Below are 11180 nucleotides of genomic sequence, written 5' to 3' on the forward strand. Positions count from 1 at the left end.
GCCCTCAGATTCTCAAAAAGTTCTACGGCCGCACAATTGAGAGCATTTTGACGGGCTGCATCACCACTTGGTACCGCAACTGCAAAGCACATGACCGGAAGGCACTACAGATGGAAGGGAAGTACTGCCAAGTACATCACTGGGGCCAAGCTCCCTGCCTTCTAGGACCTCTATACAAGGCAGTGTCAGAGAAAGGCACAAAAAAAAGGCAAAGACTCCAGCCACACAAGCCATAGACTGTTCTCTCGGCTACCTCATGGCAAGCGGTACCAGTGCACCAAGTCTGGAACCAACAGGACCATGAAAAGATTCTACCACCAAACCATAAGACTACTAAACAAGACTGCTAAATAGCTAATCAAATGGCTACCCAGCCTACCTGCATTGACCCTTTGTTGCACCAAATCTCTTGCACTGACTCTATGCACACACTGGACTCTACCCACACACTCACACATACAGTACTTACACTGACACCCCAACACACACCCACACACATAACATGCGCACACGTGCACACTGACGCCACGCACACACACACTCACACACCCACACTCACCACGTACGCTGCTGCTACTGTCTTATCTATCCTGTTGCCTAGTCACTTTACCCCTACCTTTATGTACATAGCTACCTCAATTACCTCTTACCCTGCACATCGACTTGGTACTGGTACTCCCTGTATATAGCCATGTTATCCATGTTACTTTTTACTTGTTATCATTATTCATTACTCACTGTGTATTTATTCCTCGTGTCACTATTTCTTATTTGATATTTTATCTTTAACTCTGTATTGTTGGAAAAGGACCTGTAAGAAAGTATTTCACTTTTAGTCTACACCCGTCATCTACAAAGCATGTGACAAACACAGTTGGATTTGAACCAAGCATTTACCAAGATCAAACTCGCAAATCAAACACACGGTGGCCTTTAACCCTCATTGTAGGCCGAATATTTAGCAATATCAAAGTGATCCTGAAACCAAAGGCAACTCTGAAAAACACTGGTGATGACTAATGGAAGACAAAGGTTCTGCAATAGTGCTATAGATTTATCACAGGTAAACATGATTTAATTGGCTATTAAGGCATTGAGAAAGTCAGATTCTTGCAAGTAGATGTATGGGGGATTGTTTCCTCACATGGTAATCTGCCATTCACTCTATTCCATAATTACACTCTCATGCATTTCCCAGAGATAAATGTTCAAATTTGCCATGTCAAAATATTACACTTGATCTCCATCATAACCTAATGAGCACAACAGTATTATTTTTGCGAAACGGTATATAATTTCTTGTTGCTTTCACACACAATGCAAATGCTAAGCACATTGTTGAAAAACACTTAACACAACTCTATAAAAGATGCAAAACTCAGTTGAGTAAATCGTAACAAAACCAAATTCTAACATTTGGTTACAGCTGATACAAATTACTCCCAGGGATGTGAACCTCTTTTGTATGTGAGCAAAACTTGTTTGCACGGTTGTTCAATCAGCAATCAGTCCTTATTTATGCATAAAAAAGGTCACCTCTGAGTTGCTGTTTGCAAGAACGGACCAAGTTAGAGGCCGAGGGCAAAGACAAAGGAGGGGTAGAGGGGTCTGTAAAGGAAGATAGTTCAGCTCTCAGTTCAAATGAAATGTTTTAAAATAAAGCCTTTGTTTCTGGATATTCATGCTTTTGAGTGGCATTCTATTTTTATTTACAGTGGGGCAAAAAAGTATTTAGTCAGCCACCAATTGTGCAAGTTCTCCCACTTAAAAAGATGAGAGAGGCCTGTAATTTTCATCATAGGTACACTTCAACTATGACAGACAAAATGAGAGAAAAAAATCCAGAAAATCACATTGTAGGATTTTTAACGAATTTATTTGCAAATTATGGTGGAAAATAAGTATTTGGTCACCTACAAACAAGCAAGGAGGTATAAGCTATGTCTATATGTTTTGTTGTCTTTTATAATTATAGTATCAACAAATGGCAGGGTTAACCCTGTTAGACAATATTGATAGTTGTAGATAGTATTTATTGGGCCATTGTGCAACGATTGATTGAAATAACTTTTCATTAGATAAGAGGTTGTATGTTTTGATGGAGGTAGTTGATTTCGCATCATGTATTTCATGTTTTGAGAGCCTTAATGCATTTTGCAAATTAAATGTGTCATTTTGGCCAACATGTTTCAGTTTTGGGCTGCGTGGTAATTATTTTGAAAAAGTGAAATCTGTTTAGACAAATGTGCTCAAGCAAGAAACTGTCATCTTAAAATGAATTAAAAAGCTTTTTTGTTTATTATCTTTGAGTGTGTTTATTTATTTTGTGTATCCTTATAACCTCCTACAGTCTATAAATCTCAATGTGTGTGAGTATCCTTGTTTATGTGTGTGTTATTGTGTGTGTGTGTGTGTTTGTGTGTGTGTGTCTGACTAGCTGTAGAACAAAATAGGTCACCCTTAAAACAAAAAAGCTTGCAGTCAACATCGCAACCGTCTGCTGAATTTTCATTGGTGGGCTTGTCTCCATAGTAACAGGTTAACCTTGAGGCAGTAGTCACATGGGCAGGCAGGGTCTTGTGCTGTCTTGGAGAATACAGCATGACATCCATGATCACAGTCACCCACTCTGGAAGGGTTATCACAGAGAAAAAGAGATTCCCCCAAAACAGTGTTCTCTCATGACTAAATGTAGGCTATGCTTGTCAATCATAGAGGCAGAGATAAAATACATTCAACACTCATACATGTGTGTATACTATGTCAGGTAAAAATGAATACAATAAACGTAATGTATAAATGGGTGTCACATCCCTTAAAAAACGGGGTAAGAAAAATACAAAGATATCTAATATTTGGTATTTAGCATTGGGCATCAGGACATGTCACGATCTCTTTGTTCAGGTGAAGATCATCCTCAACAAATTTCTAGTGACTGTTTTCGATCATCTCCATCATGGGTGGAGAGGATTCAATACCATTTCCACTCACTACCTTTCAAATTTCAAAACCTTTTCAAATACTTGAAAATAATGGTCAATTTCCCTGTACATGATTTGTCAATTCACTCAATGAAATGAGTTGAATGAAATGCACCAATTACAGGCCGTCATATGGTTTCTAGTGTACTTTGAGTATCTGGGAGCACACACAACATGGCAACACAGCAACTATAATTGAACAATGCTCCCCCCTACAGGCTAGAAAGCTTCTCTACCTAATAAAACATAGATAAACATTCAATAATGTTATGTTTAATATACAATTGCCAAATATAATCTGATAATAAAAAACAAATAGCTAGGTAATTTCAAGATAGTGTCTTGAGAGGGGATGAAACTGATTCAGTTTCATGTAGCACCATATACATGATAAACATTAGCTTGCTTGAGCAGTCCAGAACTGAAACGTCCAACCATATAAATAGAATAATGACCCATTAACATCTAATATAAACCATACAAAAATGTCTTGTTGTACATACATTTGATTTGAGTATTGACTCGTTTATTGAGACCCTTTGTTGGGTCCATCTACTGTATAGCAGCTGAATGGAATGTGACTGGTGTGGTCAGGAAGTCCTGCCCTGAACTAGCCTTTGTTAAACCAGCCTGATCTAGCAAGCACACAGTCTGGTTTCACAAGGCTAGCCTTTAACCTTGTGTTTCACAGAATCAAGTTCATTGTTTGTTGTTTCGGTTGCTCCTGTTCCTCACCGTCACTCCAGCCTGATGTTCTACCACCTGTCCCAAAGTAGCGGTCTCCAAAGTCCCCTGTATCAACAGAACACACAGATACACAGTTTGAGTTGTATGACACAGAGTTAACTTACATCACACGGAGTACAGAATACATTCAATGACTTCCACCACTGTCCATGACGCATAACCGGAGTGCTACAGCAGAGCCAAACCCACCAATCCCAGGAATGGCTTGGAGGAAGTCATCAACACCCTTGTCCACAGCGGTGGTGATGATTTTGACCTTGGGGAAGGCATAGGCCACCCAGTGCACCCCCAACCCTGCCATCAGCAGAGAGGCCAGCGCTATCTTCTCCTCCTGCACCTTGTGGTCCTGCACAGATACATCACAACACTCATTTAACACAACACACAATCAATGCTATGCCAACTTTTTAAAACCCAGCCATAGTATGGTGGGTAATGGGGGTTACTTTCATAGAAACAGAACTACTAATTATAATTCTATGGTTACTATAATGATTAATCATGAAGTTGGGGGGCTATCAGTTATTATGGGATAGGGATGTCAATTGCTACTTTACCAATAGGGCCCTCACAGCCATCATGGCTGCAGCGCTTGAAGACAGTGCTGTCAATTAGAATGACATGGTCCTCACTGATGCCTTTGGGCAGACGCAGGTAATGCAACTGGAAAGGGATGGGGCAGAGAGAGGAGGAAGGAGAAACAGGGTTACCACGGAGATACGATCAGGAGGTGGAGGAGGCAGATCTGGTTACTAAGGAGACACCCAGTGAGGTGGATATAAGTGTGACTGTTCTAAACAAGGCCACTTCTCTCTTCAGCCAATAAAGACCTATTCTATTCTGTTACATTCTAAAGTACCTCTGGTTCTCCTGAGTCCAGGTTGGTCTGGATGAGGATCTCGCCGAAGCGGACATCCTTGCACACCGCCCTCAGGGAAGGCTATGGTCTCCCCTGCCCGCAGGATGGACACTCCTGTGATCTGGAGAAAGGAGGATCCAGCTTCAGCATGGTTACAAACACAAACTCTGCACTATTAGAAAGGAACACCAAACACACACGGTGGAGCAAAATAGGAGTACTACCAATGACTGTATAGTACCCACCCCTTTTCCACTGAGGCTTCTCTTCCCCTCATACTCACGGCCCTGTGGGGTCTGTACCGTGCAGGGCTGTGACATGATACAATAGGGATAAAGTCCGTTACATTATGTCAAATCACTATCAAACCAAATAACATATTACAATTAAATACACTATAATATGGGGAAAAAATGTCCACATACCTGAGAGGGCAGGAATGTTAGAGCATGTTCAATAAGGAGGCGCATCAACCTCTTGGGGTAGAAGACGAACTCGTCTCGACTGGTCTCCTGATTCCTGAATTACACAAATGAGTTGGAGAGGAGAATGAGAAAAGGCCTAAATGCCTCTCATTGCTAAGCTCGATGACCCGGCAAATACCGTCTGGAAGACAGAAGTGTCTGTGGACGGTAGTTTGGCTCTAGACCCATAGACTGTGATCTGACCTGATGATGGTGTGTAGGCCTTTGACCTGGGGCATACTTTCCAACACTCTGAGGGTCTGGGAAGGGGGGGGGGCTGAGTCTGCTGGGCCGAGAACAGGACTGCCCTGGACGAAACAACACAAAGGAGAATACATTTGAATAGGTGACAATGACAAGAGACTGTTCTGCTCTCCCACTAGTTCTTCAGTAGAAGTCAACCATGTAGTCACACTGAGACACCTGGTGGGGGTATTGTGAATAACACCAGGAAGAGAGGCGTGGAACGAGGGAGGAGCTGTAGGAGATGTGTAAGCCTACCTGACACTGAGCTCGTGCTGCACAAAGAGAGAGGGAAAGAGATAGAGAGCGAGAGTGAGAGAGGGAATGTAGTAAAGGGTGAAAGAAACAGAAAGAAAGAGAGAAAGAGGCAAAGAGATGTCAGCCACTCATCCCTTCACTATGCCTCTATAGACACTTCAGCATTCTGCCACAGTGTGGCGCCCTCTTCTCATGCACAGTGTTCTGTGGCTCACTCACCTCCTCCATCTGCTTGTGAACATGTTGGACTATCAAGTAAATGGCCACCATGTTACCACCACCTGGCAGAGGTACACATTCAACATATTTTCACTTGGAAACAACATATTTTCACTTGGAAACAACATATTTTCACTTGGTCAGAAACATTTCGCTAGCTCATATGGCTACCTCATAATTAACATTATAAAATATCTGCACAGAAAATTTGCTATGAAATAATAGTATATCTGCAGGATATATATGCCGTCATATGGGTATTAGCTCCTAATGGCTAACAAATATTAGATAAAGACTGGAAGATACCAAAATACTGCACTTTTGACATTTCGAATGGTTAGTGCTAAATCACTCACCTCGTGGCACAACGATGTCTGCCAGCTGAATGTAGGGTTCGACGTACTGCTCAAACGCAGGCTTCACAAACTTGTTGTACTGCTTGATGACCCCCTCGATGTCCCGCCCGCGCTCTGTGATGTCCCTGCGCAGCCGACGTACGAGCCGGATGTCTGAGTCAGTGTCCACAATGCTCTTCATGTCTCGGAGCTGGAGACAGACAGAGCAACAACAGAGCACTATGTTCCTGTACGTTGCAGTCACAGAGGACTCGACTGATTCAGTAAAGAGATCAGAAACCCTAAACATGTGATGATCATACAGCCTTACCTCCAAAAGCTCTTTGTCTGCAAAGGACATTATCCCCTCAAAGATGACCACACTGGCACCATACACAGTTTTCTAAGGAGGGGAGAGACAGAGACAACAGAAATGCTCAGAACTGCAACAGCTGCCCGTTTTCTCTATCCAATAATGTTTACGGTGGATAAATATATCAAGAGAATCTACAGTTTTCACTTGGTACATGGCCTCTCAGTTCTACACTCACCCAGTCTTTCTGTCTGCCATGTGTAGTGAAGTCATACACAGGGATCATGACAATTTTGCTGTGTTTGAGCCGCTGCACGGTGGCCACCAGCAGCTCAAAGTCAAACGCCCCTGGGCGTTACTGACTGGCTGCCAGGGTCTGTTCCTCAAGGGTCAGAACCTAGGGGGTACAGGAGAACAAACTTCAGGGATGGATGGACACAGAAACACAATGTGTACGCGTGTGCACGTGCGTGTGCGTGCATTCGTGCGTGCATGTTGAGTCCATGGGACAGGATGCGTGTTGTTCCCTGCTGGTCTATAAATAGACATGATGGAGGGAGGGATGGGATTACCCAGACTGTAGACAGTCTCTTCCCCATGACAGTCTCTTCCCCACATTATTAAGAGTGAGGGATTGTGGGTAGGCTCATTCATACAGTATTACAAGGGTGACATGTCTGTCAATAAGGCTCCAGGCTGTTGTGAAGAAAATACAGTAGCAACCCTGCACAGACAAACACACATGTATTTTTGAGTACAACAACCTGTCAACAATAAGGAAAGACCATTACAACACCACATATAACAGCAAAAACACCTGAGTAACACTTCACACACTGACAATAAAATAAGGCATACACCCATGAATGTTGTGCCGATGACGAAGGCCTCTTTGGACTCTGCACCATGCTCATCGTACCAGGGGGGTCTGCCTGCTGTGTAGATGGTGTGTGTGCAGGTGCGGAGCAGGGGCGGCTCTGTCTTAGTCTGGGATGTGCTCTTCCTGCGTACGGCGGTGATAGGCTGAGGCAGCAAGCTTAGTTAAAGTGAACCCCCACAGAAACACAGGTCCAATCCACCTGACACACTTTACATTGAGACACAATCTCTGGATGTCTCTTCAGACCTTTGTCACAAATGTACCCACTGAATCCAGCCTCTCTCTAAGGTTCCGCTACGTACTCTCCTTTACCTCTTCTCCGATCTCGACCCTCATCTCAGCTCAGAGGGGAGACAGGAAAATGTCAAGTTCAATGTGCCCCCCACCTGTAGTCTGAGTGTGTTTACGAGGACCACATACGAGGACCACAGAGTTGCTTGGCTGTTATTAATAGAGGCCTGTTTACACCAAGACTTCCTCTACTGCTCTTCATCTTCAAGTTCATAGTCTCGAGTGAGCCAGACCTCAACATGGTATTAGAATTGCTGGAGCAAGTCGAGGCTAATGTGTGCAACACTCCAAGAAGGGCAGGCAGGCATAGTACTGCAGGGCAAGTGTTTGTCTGATGATCATGTTTATCAGCATCTTTCTTGCACAATGCCAGGGCACTGCATTTCATTCAGCATGTGTCCCTTGTGGCATGTGGCAATTGATGTTACTACATTTCTTACCATTCTCTACCTAGTTATTATAATACATAAAACTACATACACCCAAATGCTACAATTTCAACAGATACATTTTGATAGCAGAGCAATGCAATAAATAGTATGTCATTATGTTGTGTTATGTGGTAGATACAAGGCAGATGTCCATTAGACGGATCCTATTACGCGTCTGCTTGGTGACGGAGACTTTATTGGCAACGACATCACAGGCGCATTAAAATGATAATTGGTTAATGATCAAACTTGATACCTGATTCAGTAACCACCTGGTAATTTAATAACATGTACAATGCTTCAAACATTATTTTATATAGCCAACCTTGACTGTGTGTTACGCGCAGGTGGGAATTTTTATCAATTAAACAAACCCACTGCGCTCGGGGAGGTCAAATTATGCCGTAGTAGATTAGGCTACAACGAGAAGGACGCATAGGCTGCTGTGGTTAGCAAACAGTAATATAATTTAGTATTATTCTAAACCTAAGTTGATTTAAATGATAGTATGGAATACTCTATGGTGCAAGAAGCTGTACCTGTCCAAGCAGTATGACATTTTCTTTTCGCTGCATTTCGTTTCGCACAGCATCTCTAGCCCTCCTCCGTACGGGTCAGACAGCGACATGTATTCAGCAGTGGCGGTCGGTGACGTTTAAGATGGAGAACGATACATTTTTTTTTAATGAGCATAGCCTTATTTCTATTACAGCATATTAAATGACAATCATTCATATTTCATTCACCCCAGCTCAATTATTTATTTTTAATTTTGATGTATTATTATTTGTTTTTAAGCCAGTTGAGAACAAGTTCTCATTTGAAACTGCGACATGGCCCAGATAAATCAAAGCAGTGCAACACAAACAACACAGAGTTACACATGGAATAAACAAATGTACAGTCAATAACACAATAGAAAGGTCTATATACACTGGGTGCAAATGGAGTAAGATTAGGGAGGTAAGGCAAAAAATTGGCCATAGTGGAGAAATAATTACAGGATAGCAAATAAACACTGGAATGATAGATGTGCAGAAGATGAATGTGCAGGTAGAGACACTGGGGTGCAAAGTAGCAAAATAATATAAATAAAATAAATAACAATATGGGGATGAGGTAGTTGGATGGGCTATTTACAGATGGGCTATGTACAGGTGCAATGATCTGTAAGATGCTCTGATAGCTGATGCTTAAAGCTAGTGAGGGAGATATGAGTCTCCAGCTTCAGTGATTTTTGCAATTAGTTCTAGTCATTGGCAGCAGAGAACTGGAAGGAAAGGTGGCCAAAGGAGGAATTGGCTTTGGGGGTGACCAGTGAAATATACCTGCTGGAGCGCTGCTACAGGTGGGTGCTGCTATGTTGACCAGTGAGCTAAGGTGGGGCTTTACCTAGCAAAGACTTATAGATGACCTGTAGCCAGTGGGTTTGGCGACGAATATGAAGCGAGGGCCATCCAACAAGACCATACAGGTTGCAGTGGTGGGTAGTATATGGGGCTTTGGTGATGAAACGGATGGCACTGTGATAGACTGCAACCAATTTGCTGAGTAGGGTGTTAGAGGATATTTTATAGATGACATCACCAAAGTCAAGGATTGGTAGGATAGTCAGTTTTACGAGAGTATGTTTGGCAGCATTGAGTGAAGGATGCTTTGTTGCAAAATAGGAATTTGATTCTAGATTTAATTGGAGATGGTTAATATGAGTCTGGAAGGAGAGTTTACAGTCTAACCAGACACCTAAGTATTTGTAGTAGTCCACATATTCTAAGTCAGAACCGTCCAGAGTAGTGATGCTTGGCGGACGGGCAGGTGCGGGCAGCAATCGGTTGAAGAGCATGCATTTAGTTTTACTTGCATTTAAGAGCAGTTGGAGGCCACAGAAGGAGAGTTGTATGGCATTGAAGCTCGTCTGGAGGTTAGTTAACACAGTGTCCAAAGAAGAGCCAGAAGTATACAGAATGGTGTCGTCTGCGTAGAGGTGGATCAGAGAATCACCAGCAGCAAGAGCGACATCATTGATGTATACAGAGAAGAGAGTCAGCCCAAGAATTGAACCCTGTGGCACCCCCATAGAGACTGCCAGAGGTCCGAACAACAGGCCCTCCGATTTTACACACTGAACTCTGTCTGAGAAGTAGTTGGTAAACCAGGCAAGGCAGTCATTTGAGAAACCAAGGCTGTTGAGTCTGCCGATAAAAATGCGGTGATTGACAGAGTCGAAAGCCTTGGCCAGGTCGATGAATACGGCTGCACAGTATGGTCTTTTGTCGATGGCGGTTATGATATCGTTTAGGACCTCGAGCGTGGCTGAGGTGCACCCATGACCAGCTCGGAAACCAGTTTGCATAGCGGAGAAGGTACAGTGGGATTCGAAATGGTCGGTGATCTGTTTATTAACTTGGTTTTCAAAGGCCTTAGAAAGGCAGGGTAGGATAGATATAGGTCTGTAACAGTTTGGGTCTAGAGTGTCTCCCCCTTTGAAGAGGGGGATGACCGCGGTAGCTTTCCAATCTTTGGGGATCTCAGACGATATGAAAGAGAGGTTGAACAGGCTAGTAATAGGGGTTGCAACAATTGCGGCGGATAATTTTAAAGAGAGAGGGTCCAGATTGTCTAGCCCAGCTGATTTGTAGGGGTCCAGCTCTTTCAGAACATCAGCTCTCTGGATTTGGGTGACGTAACATCGAAAGATTTAGTTTACTACATGATATTCACATTTTCCCTATAGCCATCATGAGGTTGATTCAACCTAGCCTTTGAATTAAAATTTACAATGTAGGTGCACAAGTCGAGAAAACATTTTGAGTAATCAAGGTGACAGACAGAGTCACACATTCAATACCGTCTTGCACACTCTTGCTTGCATCAAGCTGATGGGTTATCATTAGTCCAACAGTTGCAAACAAACATTTCTATTGGACAAATTCAGGTATGTTTTATCCTCATTTAGTTAATTTTGCTTCAGTTTACGAAACGTTTTTTCAACAGAATCGGCGGAATTAATACACTCCGGATCACATGCAAACACAGTTCACGATATTTTATTTAACCTTTATTTAACTAGGCAAGTCAGTTAAGAACAAATTCTTATTTACATTGACGGCCTTCCCCGGCCAAACCCAGATGATGCTTGGCCAATTGAGCGATTCCCTA

General features: G+C 42.8%; 1 pseudogene; it reads right to left on the bottom strand.

Annotated features, from left to right (window-relative positions):
- Positions 1 to 1923: 1923 nt before the first annotated feature.
- Positions 1924 to 8649, bottom strand: LOC112221424 (annotated as a pseudogene).
- Between the last annotated feature and the right edge of the window lie 2531 nt (positions 8650 to 11180).

Source organism: Oncorhynchus tshawytscha, linkage group LG22, assembly GCF_018296145.1.
Source record: "Oncorhynchus tshawytscha isolate Ot180627B linkage group LG22, Otsh_v2.0, whole genome shotgun sequence".
Taxonomy (NCBI): Eukaryota; Metazoa; Chordata; class Actinopteri; order Salmoniformes; family Salmonidae; genus Oncorhynchus; species Oncorhynchus tshawytscha.